The 19,828-nt window shown below is 39.8% G+C and overlaps 1 protein-coding gene and 1 non-coding gene across 7 annotated transcripts in view; both read right to left on the reverse strand.

Moving 5' to 3' along the window:
* The window catches only part of sgms2a (sphingomyelin synthase 2a), a 246,777-nt gene extending 226,949 nt beyond the window's left edge, over positions 1-19,828 (reverse strand). For 2 of the 6 annotated variants that reach the window (XM_061880313.1, XM_061880314.1), the window contains exons 1-6: positions 19,269-19,828; positions 18,885-18,980; positions 15,761-15,924; positions 12,977-13,077; positions 1,752-1,841; positions 1,309-1,435 (exon numbers count right to left, since the gene is read on the reverse strand). The gene's annotated coding sequence lies outside the window, so the exon portion shown is untranslated. Of the gene's footprint in view, positions 1-1,308; positions 1,436-1,713; positions 1,842-1,881; positions 1,954-12,970; positions 13,078-15,760; positions 15,925-18,884; positions 18,981-19,268 lie in introns of all 6 variants that reach the window. The other 4 variants (XM_061880311.1, XM_061880312.1, XM_061880315.1 and 1 more) reach the window with 3 other exon arrangements.
* Positions 19,705-19,776, reverse strand: trnae-cuc (transfer RNA glutamic acid (anticodon CUC)). The gene has a single exon. It is a non-coding gene; the product is annotated as a tRNA-Glu (tRNA).

Raw genomic sequence — 19,828 nt, forward strand, 5'->3', positions numbered from 1 at the left:
TCAACTCCTTGAATTTTAAACAAGGAATCACCGTGTGTTTGTGTGGCTAAAGGCTAAAGCTTCCCAACTCCATTGTTCTGATTTGACTTCTCCAATATTATTGGACAAATTGCAAAAGATTCAGCAACACAGATCTCCCCAAATACTGTGTGATTATACCGTTAAAGCAGACGACTTTTAGCTGTGTGTGTGTGCAGCACTCATATTCATAACAGCCTGTGACGTCACGCTTACACGTCATCATTACGCGACGTTTTCAAGAAGAAAATCCCGGGAAATTTAAAATAGCAATTTAGTAAACTAAAAAGGCCGTATTGACATGTGTTGCAATGTTAATATTTCATCATTGATATATAAACTATCAGACTGCGTGGTCGCTAGTAGTGGCTTTCAGTAGACCTTTAATGCTGGCCTTTTTTTTTTTTTTTTGCTGCAGCTGCAACATATACTGTAATACTGGTCAGGGGTGTCCAACTTATTTTAGCTCAGGGGCCGCTTGGAGGGATAAATCTTTGCACACGCGGGCCGGACTATTAAAATCATGGCATTACAACTAAAAAATAAAGACAACCTCAGATTGTTTTCTTTGTCTTACTTTGGCCAAAAACACAACGAACACATTCTGAAAAATATGACGATAAAAGTTTAGAAAAAAAATACCCAGCAGCGGTAAAGGGGTCCCCAAACTACGGCCTGCCAGCATCCAAAGTCTGGCCCGCGGGAAGTCTCAATTTTTTTTTTAAATTTGTCCGACCCCTTGTATGTTAGCTCCCTCTCTTTGTTTATAATGTCCATTTTCTGCAGGCTCTACTCTCTATTCTATGCTGCCTTTTTGTTTGCTGCAGCTGTTACAGCTCCTCAGCCACATTCATTATGGCAATGCTGCACTTTAAATTTACAGCGTTTTCCTGTTGCAAGTTTTGCCCTATCGCCCGCATGTACAACTCCAAAGTCTGCAAATATGTATTGTATGATCTCAGTTCCCTGGGTTCTACTAGTTCAAGGACTTTGGAACATGTTTTAGTGTTTCTATGATGGCCAGTGTTTGTATGTCCATTCTGTGTTGTCGTCCACAACAGACAATATGGCCACTTGCCACGGCCACATTTGTCAAACATGCACAACCTGATACCGGCGGCCATTGTGCTTCATTCAAACAGTTCCAAAACGGGCGACACCGCCCCTCCTACTCCTGGGGGACGTGCTTTTAAGCCCCCACCCCAGTCCACGCCTCGCCGTCATCCCTCATCTTTAAAAAAGGAGGCTTTGTCACAACGTCTAACTTTAGCAGTTGAACTTGATAGTTACCTTTGAGTGCTGCTGGGTGGCAAAGGGTTCTATTTCCTCCAAGGCAATTACCGCAACCTTCCCATGGACGGTCTCTTCTCCGTGTTGCTTCTCTGTCCATCCATCTTCTTTTCGCACACATGTCCCTCTGTTTGGATGTAGCAAGAGAGGAATATTCAATGTAAACTATCACAACTCTGTTGACCATGCATGTATGAACCACTGTACCAACAATAACAAAAACAAGTTCTTAAAACACTTTTTCTTGACATTTCTTGACAGTGTAAACATAAGTTGACTACTGCGTGTACAATTAAGAGGGGAAAAAACCTAGGAAACTTTCTTAAATGTTTCCTAAACTCATATATCATTTTTTATGACTTAAAGGAATGTTTACGTGTCACACTAATCTAAAAAGAAGGTTACCACTGTAAAAATGGAATTTTGTTCGTCAGTGTTTTAACTGTATATGTGTTGGACATTTTCTTTATCACTGGAGGCCTAGAGACTGATGTCTGCTTGCTCAGGTTTCCCATGCAAAATGGATCTTGGCTCTAAATAGGACAAAAAAACAGATAAATAAATGATGAATACTTATTTTCTCGTAATTCCATAAGAAGTAACATCAGTCAGTCTGGTCAACACTGGTAGTGTTTGGAATTAATACTGCAAAAAAACCACAAAGAACAACAACTTATTTCAGCATTTTTCTTAAATTATTTAATTTGTTACATTTTTAACAAATTAATAAGGTCCAATTTCAAGGGCATTTACATGGGTCAGGGAACAATCTATTTTAAGTTATAAATATACATAAATATATATATATATATATATATATATATACATAAATATTTATATACACACACACATATAAATGATAAATGGGTTGTACTTGTATAGCGCTTTTCTACCTTCAAGGTACTCAAAGCACTTTGACACTACTTCCACATTTACCCATTCACACACACATTCACACACTGATGGAGGGAGTTGCCATGCAAAGTGCCAACCAGCACCCATCAGGAGCAAGGGTGAAGTGTCTTGCTCAGGACACAACGGACGTGATGAGGTTGGTTCTAGGTGGGATTTCAACCAGGGGCCCACGGGTTGCGCACGGCCACTCTCCCACGCCGTCCTATGTATATATACATTCATATACACATAAACACATATATATGTATATATATATGTATATATATGCATATATATATATGTATATATATAGACACACACACATATATATATATATCTATATATACACATATATATGTATGTATACACACACACACACACACACACACACACATACATACTTACATAATATATATATATATATATATATATATATATATATATATATATACATACACATACATACATATATATATATGTATAGACTTCTCTCAACGTGTCCCCTGAGTCAAAATAAGAACCCAGGTCTGGTGTAAGGCAATGCTTTGTCTGTCATGGCCCCGCTGTATTAAATAACTATCGAGAACTGAAAGGGACACTTTTTTGTCGTTCACTATCATTATGAGAGACAGGAAGACAAAAGTTTCCTTTTGTTTCCTTTTTTTCTAACATATAGAAATCAGCTCGTTCTAGGTGGCTAGCAATGCAGCTTAATGATAGCAATCGATTCTACCGCTAAATAACTATAAAAACGTGCTTCAAGAGGTAGTCACCTGAAATGGTTTTCACTTCACAGGTGAGATTGAAGCTCATCGAGAGAATGCCAAGAGTGTGCAAAGCAGTTATCAAAGCAAAGGGTGGGTATTTTGAATAAACTAGAACATAAAACATGATTTCAGTTATTTCAAGTATATAAGTCCACAGGTGTTCATTCGTAGTTTTGATGCCTTCAGTGACAAACTACTATGTAAATAGTCATGAATATAAAGAAAACAAATTGGAGGAGAAGGTGTGTCCAAACTTTTGGCCTGTACTGTACATCCTTAATATGTACACAAATAATGTAAATCTCAGCTGCTGCTCGTGAAACCCCCCGTCCCTCAAAGGATCCTTTTGCCTTTACTTCACTTATTTGAAAGAAAAATAGTAAGATTAAAAATAATGTCTTATTAAAGTATTTAATACACACACACACACACACACACACACACACACACACACACACACACACACACACACACACACACACACACACACAGTCCCTGGTGAGCGATCCTCTTCCTCTCTCTCAGCAGAGAATGAAGGACTTGGAAGTGTCAGTTGTTTCAACTGTCGTCTGAGCGGAAGTCACGCTGCGGGCCGAGTCCATTAGTCTTCCCAAAGTCCATTGACTTCAAAAGAAAGGTTAGGGATTGCAAAAGTAAAGCCCCGCCCGGCCGCACTTCACTGTCGTGACATCATGTCTCAGTCACAGTGCAGACGCCATTGTCGGGACAAACTATAACCGCCTTCCTTATGCGTTTCTCTCGCTCCTTCTCTCCTCTTCTCCTTCTCTCTTTCGGTTTCTGCTCGTCATGGACAACAAAGGGACACCAGAGAGGAGGCTGGAGTCACGGTGCTACAATTTGGAGACGTTTTCCGGTCTCGGCTACACTTGAACAGACAAGCTTTAGTTATTGTTATAAGTTCTTATGGAACAGGTTGTCTGACATAAAAGCTTCATTATATGATACATTTCAGGGGCATACAATTAGGCAATTATTAAAATATATTGTCTGATTGTCAGCAACCATTAAAAAGTAAATGAAATAATCAAACTCCGTTATCATGAATTCATTAACGTGGACTCCGACTTTAACAAGTTGAAAAACTTATTCGGGTGTTACCATTTAGTTGTCAATTGTACGCAATAAGTACTGTACTGTGCTATCTACTAATAAAAGTTTCAATCAATCAATAAATCAATCATTTATTCATAAAAGGACAAACAAACAAATCTCCACAGTAAAAAGCTGCTCTTATTACAATTATTGTAATACAAAACCTAAAACGGGTGAAGTTGGCACGTTGTGTAAATTGTAAATAAAAACAGAATACAATAATTGCAAATCCTTCAATTGAATAGACTCCAAACACAATATACATAACGTTCAAACTGGAAAACTGTGCTATTTTTTGCAAATATTAGCTCATTTGGAATTTCATGCCTGCCACGTTTCAAAAAAGCTCACCCAAGTGGCAAAAAAGACTGAGAAAGTTGAGGAATGCTCATTAAACAGTTTTTTGTAACATCCCACAGGTGAACAGGCTAATTGGGAATAGGAGGGTGCCATGATTGGGTTAAAAAGCAGCTTCCATGAAACGCTCAGTCATTGACTAACAACGATGGGGCAAGGCTCACCACTTTGTGAACAAAAGCTTGCGCAAATTGTCGAAAAGTTTCAGAACATTTCTCAACGAGCTATTGCAAGGAATTTAGGGATTTCACCATCTCCATCCATCCATCCATTTTCTGCCGCTTATTCCCGTTCGGGGTCGCGGGGGGCGCTGGCGCCTATCTCAGCTACAATCGGGCGGAAGGCGGGGTACACCCTGGACAAGTCGCCACCTCATCGCAGGGCCAACACAGATAGACAGACAACATTCACACTCACATTCACACACTAGGGCCAATTTTAGTGTTGCCAATCAACCTATCCCCAGGTGCATGTCTTTGGATTTCACCATCTGCGCTCCGGAATATCATCAAACGGTTCAGAGAATCTGGAATCTTTGGGCCGGACTGCATCAAAAAGCAACATCGGTGTGTAAAGGATATCACCACATGGGGGTGATATCAGGAAGACTTCAGAAAACCACTGTCAGTAACTACAGGTGGTCACTACATCTGTAAGTGAAAGTTAAAACTCCACTATGCAAAGAGAAAGCCATTTATCAACAACACCCAGAAACGCCACTGGCTTCGCTGGGCCCGAGCTCATCTAAGATGGACTGATGCAAAGTTGAAAAGTGTTCTGTGGTCTGACGAATCCACATTTAAAATAGTTTTTGGAAACTGTGGACAAAGAGGAAAAGAAGCATCCGGATTGTTAAAGGCGCAAAATTGAAAGCCAGTATCTGTGATGGTACGGGGTTCTATTAGTGCCAAAGGCATGGGCAACTTACACATCTGTGAAGGCACCATTAATGCTGAAAGGTACTTACAGGTTTTGGAGCAACATATGTTGCCATCCAAGCAACGTAATCATGGACGCCCCTGCTTATTTTAGCAAGACAATGCCAAGCCATGTGTAACAGCATGGCTTCTTAGTAAAAGAGTGCGGGTGCTAGACTGGCCTGCCTGTAGTCCAGACCTGTCTCCCCTTGAAAATGTGTGGTGCAATATAAAGCGGAGACCCGGGACTTTTGAACAATTTAAACTGTATATCGAGCAAGAATGGAAATAATTCCACCTCAAAAGCTTCAAATATCGGTGTCCTCAGTTCCCAAACATTGAAAGAGTGTTGTTAAAAGGAAAGACCATGTAACACAGTGGTAAACATTTTGCAATATGTTCCTACCATTAAATTCTAAGTTAATGATTAAAAAATTACATTAAATATCTTGTATTTGCAGTATATTCAATTGAATTTAGGTTGAAAATTATTTGCAAATCATTGTATTCTGTTGTAATTTACGAATTACACAACATACCAACTTCACTGGTTTTGAGTTTTGGACATTTTTGGTCGAATAACACAAAATTTGATAAATAAGTCTTTAAAATATTAGAAAATGTCTTTATTCATACCTGGACTGAAATACATAAATGTGTCAGTAAATAATCTATTGTAAATGTACATCTTCTTACCTAAATTAATGTTTAATTAATTAGACATAAAAAATATATTTGGACACAATTTTAAAATTAGCAATAATTTATTTTTATTTAACCTGGACTTATTTTTCAGACATGCAATAACTGTATTTATGGTGTGCGAATAAAACCACTGTCTGCACTTCTATTTTGTTGCCATATTTATTCTAGAATGTATTCTTCTGTAACATTACAACGTATTACATGGATACTACAACCCATGGCAAAAATGATGGACTCAGCGGACTTGGAGGATGTTCGTTCAGTTTTGGAGAAAAAAAAAAGCAGATAACAGACGCAAAACTATAGTCATATCAAATGGCAACGTTTTGGCTTTGAGAAACACTAACATAAGTCAAGAATATAAGTTGTAGTATTCAGTAAAAGTTTTAGTTTAAGATCAAGCAGAGTGAGGAAATTATAGAATCACTCAATTTTCACGAAAAAAAAAATGTAATCATGAAAAATAACCCCAGGGCAGCACGGTGGTAGAGGGGTTGGTGCGTCTGCCTCACAATACAATACATACATGTCAATGGAAATTAGTGTATTTATTGAAGATATGACGACAGCCATCTATCTCCCCAGTGCCATGACCACACATGCAGCCCCATATCATCAATTTATGTGCAAATTTGCCGGTTTCCAGGCAGTTGTCTTAAAAATAAAAATTGGAAGGGCACCAAACAAAAGTTGCAGCATCAATGCAGATTTAGGATTCATCACTGAATATGACTTTCATCCAGTCATCCATAGTCCACCATTGCTTTTCCTTACCCCAGTGGAATATTTTTTTTATGTTTAGTTGTTAATGACGGCTTTTGGTTAGCTTTTCTGTATCTGAATCGTATTTCCTTTAGGAGCTTTCTCGCAGATGGTGACTCTTCCGCCAATTTGTTGTTCATTTGGTTTGCTGTGCGTTTCCTGTTTCCAAGACATATTGCTTGAAGTTTTACTCGGTCTACCAGTGTTCTTGACTTTTACAACCTTCCCATGTTGTTTGTACTTGGTCCAGATTTTACACACAGCTGACTGTGAACAATCAACATCTTTTGCAACATGTTATCTTCTTGAGGAAGTTGATAATCCTCTCCATTGTTTCAATGGACATCTACAATGCTGGAACCAAGATTCATGTCAATCCACCTGCTGCAAGGTCTCCAAATTGTAAACACTCCTTTTTAACTTCAGACTAGCGAACAGATTTAATCTGATGCAGGTGTTAGCTTTGGAAATGAAAATTTACAGGATGGATCTATAACTATTTCCTCAGAATTTAGTGATTCCATTAGACTTTAACCCTGCTTGATCTAAAAAGTAAACTGTTACTACATCAATTTATATTTTAGATTTACTTTAGTGTTTCTTAAAGCCAGAAAATTGCCATTCAAAATGACTTCAGTTGTGTCTCATGTCTGTCACTGCTTTTTTTTTAATACAAAATTAATCAACTGAATGAACATCCTCCAAGTTTCCAGATTCATCATTTTTGCCAGGGCTTGCAGTTCTCAAACTACATGAGTTTTTTTTTTCTTACAAATATTACAAGTGCATCCCTGCAAAATTAAATACTTTTAGAAAAATATAACAATGTTTGATTTAAAAAAAAAAAAAAGAAATACACAAAACCTTTACAACACTCCCCAAACCCCCTTACTTACTTTGTTTCAACAAAATAATATCTTCTGGTTTGTAAAATCACAATTAATTGTATCACTTTATTCCCACAAATGTTAAACTTTATTTATATGTAATAGCAGTTTCACTCAAAAATTTTGTTTTTTTTATATTATACTTGAGTCCCTATAATCTAAATGTTTGCCTGCTAAATACTATTAAATTATCCTAATATTGTGTATTTTTCTTTGTATTATCAAATCTTTTATTATCTAGTAATTGTTTGGATTAAATTATTATGTTTTTTTGTTTGTTGTATTAATCCATCCATCCATTTCCTACCGCTTGTCCCTTTTTTGGGGTCGCGGGGGTTCTGGAGCCTATCTCAGCTGCATTGGATCGGAAGGCGGTGTACACCCTGGACAAGTCGCCACCTCACCACAGTCCAACAAAATAATACACAATAGTACAGTCATACTACAATTCCAGTTCCAAAACCAAACTCAGCACCATTCAGAATACCAATCAACAGAACAATTAAGAAGACACAAAACAATCCAAAAGTAGTCAAACAAAAATGAATAATATCAACAACAGTGTCAATATTAATACAAATTCCAACATGGCAGTGATTAGAAATCCCTCATTTACATTGTCATCACAGCCATTTATAAAATTAAACGTGGATTCAATGTTTTAATTACACAGCTCTTTTGCAGCTCATAAGATAGTAGGAGTGCATAAAGGAATGGCCAGCAAGCAGGTTTGTGCTAACACGTAACACAGTGAGGTATTCCAGCATCTTGCTTTTCTTCTCCTATCTTACGGTGATTTTACACATTGGACAGTTTAAAGAATCCCCCCAATAAAACACATTGTTAAAGATTAAACCAGGCGTTCCCTGTCTTTGGGGATTACAAAAAGCAGCGTGTAGTCAAGCTCACATTTCAGACGTCTATGATTTGTTAACAGCTCTGACAAATCTGTGGGGGTTTTTGACTCTACACGTGGTTTCATTTCAAATGGCTCAAAAGGGCCAATATCACCTCCAAAAATTGGAGTTTCTTCCTAAATTAAGATAGATATGGTGTCGCTGGGTATGAAGTGTTACAGGACCTCAATGGAGGAGTCGTCATTGCCTTTGGAGCGGAACTACACTTTTTTTCGCCTACCATTTAAAATACTTAAGGAAGGAATTTAGGGATTTCACCATCTACGGTCCATAATATCATCAAAAGGTTCAGAAAATCTGGAGAAATCACTGCACGTAAGGGGCAATGCCTGTGATCATCAATCCTTCAGGCCATACTGCATATAAAATAGACATCAGTGTGGAAAGGATATCACCACATGGACTCAGGAACACTTTAGAAAACCACTGTCACTAACAACAGTTCATCGCTACATCTGTAAGTGCAAGTTAAAACTGTACAATGGAAAGCCAAAACCATTTATCAACAACACCCAGAAAGTTTCGTTGGGCCCGAGCTTATCTAAGATGGACTGATGCAAAGTGGAAAATTGTTCTGTGGTCTGACGAGTCCACATTTCAAATTGTTTTTAGAAACTGTGGACATTGTGTCTTCTGGACCAAAAAGGAAAATGATAAATAATGTGATAAATGGGTTATACTCGTATAGCGCTTTTCTACATTCAAGGTACTTAAAGCGCTTTGACACTATTTCCACATTCACCCATTCACACACTGACGGCGGGAGCTGCCATGCAAGGCGCTAACCACGACCCATCAGGAGCAAGGGTGAAGTGTCTTGCTCAAGGACACTACGGACGTGACGAGGTTGGTAGAAGGTGGGGATTGAACCAGGAGCCGTCAGGTCTCTGGCACGGCCACAGTCCCAACTGCGCCACACCGCCACGCCGAAAAGGATCATCCAAACTGTTAAAGGCGCAAAGTTCAAAAGCCAGAATCTGCGATGATATGGGGGTGTATTAGTGCCCAAGGCATGGGTAACTTACACATCTGTGAAGGCACCATTAATGCTCAAACAAAGATGTATATACAGGTTTTGGAGCAACGTTATCATGGACGCCCCTGCTTATTTCAGCAGGATAATGCCAAACCACGTGTTAAAACAGCGTGGCTTCATAGTAAAAGAGTGCGGGTACTAGACTGGCCTGCCTGTAGTCCGGCAATATGGTGAAATATGAAGCCTAAAATACGACAACAGAGTCCCCGGACTGTTAAATAACTTAAGCTGTACATCAAGCAAGAATGGTAAAGAATTACACCGGAAAAGCTTCAAAAATTGGTCTCCTCGGTTCCCAAATGTTTACTGAGTGTTTTTAAAAGGAAAGGTCAATGAACACAGTGGTAAAAATGCCCCCGTGACATTTTTTTAGCAATGTGTTGCTGCCATTAAATTCTAAGTTAATGATTATTTTAAAAAAATATATATATCAGTCTTTGTAGTCTATTCAATTGAATATAAGTTGGAAAAGATTTGAAAATCATTGTATTCTGTTTTTATTTACGATTTACACAACTGTATAGACGTTGGCGAATCGAAACCATACTTTATCAGAAACTTGATCCAAACATGTCCAAATCCATTTTTCAAAGTCAGAAGAAATACTCCAGAATAAGGTTAAAGGCAAGACGCTGAGGCATATAGAAAATACTAAAAATATGCTGAATTTGTGTGGCGGTTGGCACCAGACGTTCTTATGATCATCATTTAACACCGCGATGTTGTCATTGGAAAAGGAAGAGATAAAAGTACTTTTCTTTTTTTTTTTCTAATGCGCACGTTGTCTTATTGTATAAGCGTCCTTGCAAAACCACGCAGGAAGATCGCTTTTCTTGTCCTTGGCGCGGCATCGTCGAAAAGACGCAGTGATACCGCAGGATTCAATTCTACTTGGGGTTTTTTGTTAACAGATAATAAAAGGATGGCTTCGGGGTCCGTCTTGAGGTCAAATTAGTGCAGCTCGGCTCTCTTGAGGCTCGGCTTTTTGTTGCAGGCTTTGCAGAATGCACAGGAAATAGAGATAGTTGGGTGAAGACCGTGGATCAGCCTTCAGCGACCCTGCATTGATGTCATTTTTATGTGATTGGTGAACCCTGATGGATGTCAGCCTGCACTTTTACTGACCCACAGTGAAGTTTAGAGTCTTGTCACTGATGCCTCATCACCGATCGCGAGATAAAGCTCAATAAAGCCGTGATGCTATCTCACTGCGGGCCTCAGATTATGTTACAAGGGGTAAACAAAAAGTTATTCCGACACACAATCATGTCAATTCCTTCCCAAACAAACTACAATAGCTTCCCTTCATCAAATGGACTGGTTTCCTCCATTGTTCGCCTAAAGGAAGCGTTTTATTAGGATTATTTCACATCTTGAAAGGCCTTATGTCTGTGTGTGTGACACCAGATGTTGGGACAAGCGTACACGCCTTGCAGAGGGCTGCATGGGAATTGGGCAGCACGAAAAGGATGCCCACATCAGCGTGTCCCATGGCGACGCTTAGCCAAACACACTGCCAAAATAGACGGCGGCTCAGATTGCACGGTCACGTAAAAAGAGCATTGTCATTGCATTGTGGTCGCTCCACTTTCAGACCGGACACCAGTCATTTCTCAAACAAACACAAAACAACATCGTTCAAAACATCCAGACAAAGACCGGGAGACCCGATATAATAATTGGAGTCGGGTGAGTCTCAGGAGGCAAGTCATGGCTTAAGGAGACAGCTCCTGGACCCCAGAGGGGTTTTGGGAAGGGCGGGGGTAAGGGTGGTGGTTGAGGGGGGGTTCATCCATGTGTATCAGTTGATGGTCAACAAGGTCAGGGCTTGAAAAAGAAACTCTTGACGTCCGGTGAGGGGGGGGGGGGTCACTTCCAACTGTCATCACCTAGCGCTCGCCACAACACCCGAGGGCTGACGAAAGAACAGGATGAGTTTTTTGACAAACCGACTGAACTTTAAAAAAAACAACAAAAAAAACACGTTGTATTCCAAGATCAGAGTTCCCGAAAGGAATTTGCGGTACCTGAATATACAAAAAAATAAGGCTGACTGGCTAATTGGGTCTCTCGAAAAACCTCTTAGTGGTACTTCTTGCATGATAAAAAAAGGACTTCAAAGGACTTGGTGATGAGCTTAAAGATTTGTGAGCAAGACATCTGTCAGACAGTCATGGCGGAGGTGTTTTTTCCCCACTTAGAGTCAACCACCAAGTCCCTCTTCTTGGTGCCGGAATTTTGTTAGCGCCCAAACACAAAGCTGGGGTTAGTCACTGGCTTGTCAGGTGTCTCCTTCTCTGAGATCACGTGTAGTCAGCGCTTCCTTTTGCTTGATTTATATACAGTGCATCCCAGAAGGTATTCACACGGCCTCACTTTTTCCACATTTCCACCTTCGGGGAAAAGGGCCAGGCACCTCAAAAGCAAAACAGACAGACTACAAGACAGCTTCTATCCACTGGCTGTAACAACACCATCACCCTATTATTCAACTGAAAAGAACAACTAGGACTATGGGATGAGTAGTACTTTGTACAGTGTGTATACGTGTCTCACATTCTTATTTATTTATATTGCATGCTTTTTTATTTATATATAGTGTTCTCCAATTTTTATAGTTTTTTTTAAATGATGATGATGCTATCTGTGGTGCTGTCATGTTCTGTTTAGTTTTGAACTCATTCAGATCCTGTCTTGAGCACCCCTGGGTTTGTGTTTTGGTTGCCATGGGTGCTGATTAGTTTGACCTGCCTCTGATTAGTGTTCAGTTTGCGCACCTGCTGCTGGGCACTAATCAGAGAGCTACTTATTCACGGTGTTCGCCACACTGTCTGGCTTCCTTCTTTGCTTTTATGAAACAGTTTACGTCGGTTACCATTTGGATTCCGGAGCTAAGCTTTGTTATATGCCTTAAGTACCAACAATTGTCACACACTAGGCGTGGTGAAATTAGTCCTGTGCATTTGACCCGTCCCCTTGTTCAGCCCCTGGGAGGTGAGGGGAGCAGTGGGCAGCAGCGGTGCAGCACCCGGGAATCATTTTTGGTGATTCAACCCCCAATTGCAACCCTTGACGCTGAGTGCCAAGCAGGGAGGTAATTGGTCCCGTTTTTATCGTCTTTGGTATGACTCGGCCGGGGTTTTAACTCACAACCTACCGATCTCAGGGCGGACACGCTAACCACTAGGCCACTGAGTAGGTCAAGCAGTTCTTGTTTGCTATTCCATTAGCTTCACGTGCAATCGGCACGCTGATGCTCTTTTGTTTGTATCCAGCAAGATTTATGGACATTGAATCGTTTTCTTACCTGTACCTTGGCTCCGGAGTTTTCTGTCTGCATCCTGGGAGAACAACCAGGCAGTAAAATGCGACCCCGACGTGACAGGTGCTGCTAAACTGCATTTCATTGTCTTCCTGAAATCATTGACGGAAAAGAAATGTATTAATTCCTTTTGTTACAGCCTTATCCCAAAATGGAATTAATTCATTTTATCCTCATAATTCCGCAGACAATAACCCATAATGACAATCTGACAAGGTTTTTATAAAAACATTTTTGCAAATGTATTAAAAATCATAAACTACAAAAAAAAAAAATCACATGCACATCAGTATTTATACCCTTTGCTGCTGCACCTTTGGCAGCAATTACAGCCTCAAGTCTTTTTGGATACGATGCCACAAGCTTGGCACACCTATATTTGGGCAGTTTTACCTGTTCCTCTTTGCAGCACCTCTCAGGCTCTATCAGGTTGGATGAGAAGCTTTGGGTTTCATCCAGGATGTCTCTCTACATTGCTGCATTCACCTTAGTCTCGTCAGGGAGGTGACCAAGAACCCGATGGTCACTCGGTCAGAACTACAGCATTCCTCTATGGAGAGAGGAGAAACTTCCAGAAGGACAACCCTCTCTGCGGCAATCCACCAATCAAGCCTGTATGGTATAGTGGCCAGACGGAAGTCATTTTTTAGTAAAAGGTTCGCCAAATTGCAAATATAAAAAGGCTCTCAGACCATGAGAAACTAAATTCTCCGGTCTGATAAGACACAGATTGAAATCTTTGGCGTTAATGCCAGGCATCATGTTTGGAGGAAACCAGGCAACGCTCATCACCAGGCCAATACCATCCCTACAGTGAAGCATGGTGGTGGCAGCATCATGGTGTGGGGATGTTTTTCCGCGGCAGGAATTGGGAGACTAGTCAGAGTAGAGGGAACGATGAATTCCGTAAAGTACAGAGACATCCTGGATGAAAAGCAACGCTTCCCATCCAACCTGATGGAGCCTGAGAGGTGCTGGAAGGAGGAATGGGCGAAACTGCCCAAAGTTTGGTGTTTCCAAGCTTGTGGCATCGTATTCAAAAAGACTTGAGGCTGTAATTGCTGCCAAAGGTGCATCAAGAAAGTATTGAGCAAAGAGTCTGAATATCTATGTACATGTGTTTTTCAGTTGTATTTATTTTCCCAAAAATTGGTAAACTAAAAATAAAACCAAAAACATTCTAATTTCCCATTATCATTATTGGGTATTGTCTGTAGAATTGTGAGCTTTTGGGGCAAAATTGCATGAATTTGCAGGACCTTTTTCAGTAAAGGCAAAAGCTGTGGTTGTTTGTGGCTCATTGTTTTAAATAACAATAATCAACTTGTCCATCCATCCATTTTCTACCGCGTGTCCCATTTGGGGTCGTGGGTGGTGCTGGAGCCTATCTCACCTGCATTCGGGCAGAAGGCGGCGTACACCCTGGACAAGTCGCCACCTCATCGCAGGGTCAATAATCAACTTGTGATTACATGAATTTGTAATGAATGTTTTAACAGTTCCTTGTTACTTTAACCTTAAAACGTACAGCATTTCAACAAAAAAAAATAAAAACAAATTGTATTGATGTTTTGGTCCTTTTATACACCACAGGCTTAAAAGTAGACACAAGATGGGAGTCAAAGCACATACTCCATAGCACTTTGTCAAATTACTGTAAAAAACAATTTTAGTTACAGAATCATTATCAAAGGCTGCTTTATCGTCTAAAAGGCATTCTTTGCGTATGTTTTACGCTCAAAATTGTTTGTCCATCTTGAATGTTTATTTGTGTTCCGACAGACCAATTGTGAACTGTTTAAAGTGCTGCTATATAGTGGTAAATTTTGTTGGTAAACCAGAGACTATCATCGCACTTCAACTTCTCCAACATGTAAATCCTGCTAGCTCAGCAATAGAAGTAATAAAAAAAGTCTTAATTGCCTCAACCTAAATGAATAAAGCTTAAATAACAATAAGAAAAGTGAGGATACTGGTCTGTTAATAAATGTTAATACACTACATTACCCAGAAGACTTAGCACCACAGACAGAAACCAAAGATAAGTCTGAGCAGTGGAAGATATCACAATTACATAGAGTTGATATATTGTTACACCTTGCTGTTCCTGCTTCGTCTACACAAAAAACAAACATAAGTTTTGATTAGACGGTTGAAGTGCGCCTTTGAGCTCCGCTTAAAGACATATTCGGCAGGCGAACATGACGAGGATTGGCCCAAAAAAGTGGGGAAGATACGGACATTAGACAAAGTCGCAAAGTCGCACAAAATTCACAGGATTTTGTTCAATTTGTGTACATTTTTGTTGGGATTATATTGTGGGAGCCGGTGACCAATATTTGGAGAACGAATGGTGACAGGAAATGTTGTCACAAAGGAAGGCAGGGGTTTGTGGGGCGGCATGGCGTAGTGGGTAGAGCGGCCGTGCTAGAAACCTGAGGGTTGCAGGTTCGCTTCCCACCTATTGACATCAAAGTCGCTGCCGTTGTGTCCTTGGGCAGGACACTTCACCCTTTGCCCCCGGTGCCGCTCACACTGGTGAATGAATGATGAATGAATAATTGGTGGTGGTCGGAGGGGCCGTAGGCACAAACTGGCAGCCACGCTTCCGTCAGTCTACCCCAGGGCAGCTGTGGCTAAAGATGTAGCTTACCACCACCAGGTGTGAATGAATGATGGGTTCCCACTTCTCTGTGAGCGCTTTGAGTATATAACAATAGAAAAGCGCGATATAAATCTAATCCATTATTATTATTATTATTACTATTTTTTTACTTCCTGGGGTGAGGGTAATCCATCCATCCATCTTCTTCCGCTTATCCGAGGTTGGGGAAACCCAGACTTCCCTCTCCCCAGCCACTTCGTCCAGCTCCTACCGGGGGGATCACGAGGCGTTCACATGCCAGCCGGGAGATAGTCGTCAAAAAAAAAAAAATGTCCTGAAACAAAAGTGAGAAAAATCTTGACGAGCCTTTTTTGCATTTTCAGGCAGGGGTATTGTGTGTAGAATTTTGAGGACAAAAATCAATTCATTTAATTTTTGCCTGAAACATAACATGTGAAAAAAGTGAAGCGCTGTGAATACTTTCCGGATGCACTGTGAAATTGTAGTAGGTTTTTTTGGCTGGCTAAAGTTTCTGCTTTGATTGTGTGCACACTGAATGTGGTTATTTAGTGATTCAGCGGACAGGATGTCAAAACGCTTCCTCTCCTGCCCACGAACAGGGGATTTTTACCTCACCAAACTCTCTGAGCAAATAAACCCAATCAGCACGCATTACTACAGGAACCTTATATCTTATATTGTGGCGACAACAACACGGGACAATGCAGAGCGCGCTGGTTTATAGCAGAAACAGCTGCTCCGTATGTTATTCAAGACACGGCAAGATTACATGCTGCCTGATATCACATGTGGTCCTTGACTGCATCTGCTTTGTGCAAACCCTCAGAAAGGTAAACTGATCTCATTATTCTATGAATAATACGAGACAAAAAAAAACAAGCTGGAAATCAGAGCTCCTTACTTAACTCATTTTGCTCATGATTAATTTGTAACTAGCGTTGGCTGTCGTCTGCAGGCAAACCCACTGGTCACATCGTCTTTAGTCTTCAAGAAGGAAGGATGTCTTTTAAAACTATAAAAGGGGGCCAAGATTGTCAAAATAAGGCAATTTTTTTATTTGTCGAAAAATGTTACTTACAGTAGGTTATCTGCAATTGGTACCTCAACTTAAGAGTGTTTTGAGATAAGAGCTGTCTCTCAGCCAATTGTTACTCAAGCAAAACGTTAACTTTCAAGCATCCCCGCCGTTAGTTGGTGCAGCAAATGTCCCAGTGAACCCATGGATGATCCGCCAAAAACATCCTATATTACTTGCTAGCATTGGCTAAAGATTGATGAAACTTTGTTTTCAAGCATGGGAAAGAAGACAGTAAGCGCAAAGGAGACGTTAATTTAACTTACAAGTGTTTTGAGTTAAGAGCCGTGTCACAGAACCAATACTGTATTTGGATGTAGATTATTTTTGGAGGGAAAATACATATTGAAAGTCACAAACATAGAAAAGAGAAATGTGTCCAATTAAAGATTTGACATAAAGTGAGACGTCCAAAGTCAAACGGTCTCGTCATTTACAAAAATCTGATTTTAACCAACATTTTTAAGTGAAACTTTTATCAAGAAAGGTTTGCAAATTTTTGCTTAGGGCAGCATCTAAAGCAGTGGTGTACAAATTATTTCCACTGAGGGCCGCACTCTGAAAAATCTAAGCATTTGGGGGCTCTTTTGTCATTTTAAATGTTCTAAACCAATCCTCACATACATACATATACATGTAGGTATACATATACACACACACATATATATATATATATATATATATATATATATATATACACATATATATATATATATATATATATATATACACATATACATATATATATATATATATACACATATACATATATATATATATATATATATATATATATATATATATATATATATATTATAGTAGAATATTTGATGTAAAGTCCATAATAACATTGCTTTTGATTCATTTTTACTTTCTGAGCAATGACAGTTAAAAAAATAACAACAACAACACTTAAATGCTTGGGGATCCAAAAATTCCCCACTCATAAAAGTGGTATGATGAAGTCATATATTTTTATTTTATTTGTTTGTACTTTCAACCCTTACTCCAATTTATTCATGTTTTTGTTTTATGCTCTTTTTTGTCTTGGAAAACTTTGTTTTATTTATGTCAAACAAACAAAAAATATGCCTTATTTCCCCCAAAATTTTAAAGTGGAAGTGAAGTAATTCGGTCATAAATACATAACATTGATTTTTATTCATTTATAATTTTTGGGCAATGACAGCTGTAACGTAAAAAAAAAACTTGCATGGCAGCTTTGTTTTACTAGAGCCAACAGTGCAAATTTTTCTCATTACGTTTCTCTTTTATTGCAATGTGTTTAGTGAATTTTTTCAATAGTATATTTAGAATGTGCAGTGGGCCGTTAAAAAAATTAGCTGAGGGCCCGAAATAGCCCCCAGGCCACAAGGATACCCTTGATCTACAGGATGAATAATAAAAGTAATAGATTAGTTTTATATAGGGCTTTCTAGGCACTCAAAGCGCTTTACAGAGAGAACTGAGAACCCATCATTCATTCATTTTACTTTCACACACTGATAGTGGTAAACTACGTTTAATAATAAAAAAAAAAATAATAATGATAATAAACACATTGATGTTGGTATTATTTTTTGCTGTTGTGTTTTACTTTGTAGCTGTATGTAGAAATGGTGCTGCTGCAGTGGCAGCTGGTTGTGTCAGCTCTGTTCTCTTCTAAAGTCATTTATTTTTACCTATTTTTGGGGGGGACTTTTTGTATCAGCAATGCAACCACATCATTACCCCATTATGGGGTGAATAAAGTCTGTCCTATCCTATCCTAAGCTACATTTGTAGCCTCAGTTGCTATTCGGGAGACTGATGGAAACATGGCTGGCAATTTGCGACACCTTTATGACCACCCCCATAACATTTATACACCATTGTGAGAGCCACTGGGAGCAAGGTGGGTGAAGTGTCTTGCCCAAGGAAACAAGGGCAGTTATTAGGATGGCGGAAGCTGGATTCTTACCAGAAAAAAATCAAGTTTCTAGATGACTGCTCTACCATGTAAACCACGCCGTCTGCCAAGTTAACTCTTATCTGCGTGTTCTTATTTTATTTGTGATGCTTAATACAACATTGTACAATACTAGTTAAGTTGAAGTACCAATGATTGTCAGGGTTAGAGTGTCCGCCCTGAGATCGGTAGGTCGTGAGTTCAAACCCGGCCGAGTCATACCAAAGACTACAAAAATGGGACCCATTACCTCCCTGCTTGGCACTCAGCATCAAGGGTTGGAATTGGGGGTTAAATCACCAAAAATGATTCCAAGAGGCGGCCACCGCTGCTGCTCACTGCTCCCCTGAGTAATGACAGCAATGAAACTGTAAACACAATTTTAATTTTCACGTACACACAACATGTTTCCAGAACACAATATTCAGGTGGTATTTTTATGTTTAAAAATGGAATCTAACTGCAACACAGGAAATCAGTCTCTGTCCTGGCTGCTCTGTACAATAAGTCTAAAGTCACAATAATAACAGAAAAACTTAATTTTTAAATGTCTGTTATTTGGCTGACAAAATGCATTGTTTTTAGGTTTTGAATACATAAATAAATTAAAGATGACGGTTTGAAAGAAACATACCTGTAATACATCATCATCATCGGCGGTCACTCGAAGCGAGTATGACGATCCTCCTTGTAGGGGTGTATCCCTTCATGCGTGACTTAGTTTAACATGGGGTGACTGGTGCACAGACGGTCACCACACGATCCTTGACGGAATCGGGTCAGGGTCCAGTGGCATGGAGTCCAAGACGACTGCGGACCCTTTTCTGCTGCAGTCTTCTTCCGCCATCGCAGCCGTTGTGGTAGTTCTTAAATCTACTGTCTTCCGCCTGTTCCACCGTTGAAGTCTTCACCGTATCCCTGGCTAGGGGGCAGTCAGGTACTAGGCCTTTGCCAAGGGCCACCTGGGGTAACAGTGGTAAAGGGGTTAACCTCCTAGTGCCCCAAGACCCCTTAGATGAGCCTCCACTGCCGGATGCACTTTAATGTCATGCCCAGGACACAAAAGGCCGTTCCCTGACCGGGAATTGAACCCGGGCCGCGGCGGTGAGAGCGCCGAATCCTAACCACTAGACCACCAGGGACATCTGTAATACATACTGTACAGGCTTGATGGTGCCCCTGTTTGATTCTAAT

The sequence above is a fragment of the Nerophis ophidion genome, linkage group LG20, assembly GCF_033978795.1.
Source record: "Nerophis ophidion isolate RoL-2023_Sa linkage group LG20, RoL_Noph_v1.0, whole genome shotgun sequence".
Lineage (NCBI taxonomy): Eukaryota > Metazoa > Chordata > Actinopteri > Syngnathiformes > Syngnathidae > Nerophis > Nerophis ophidion.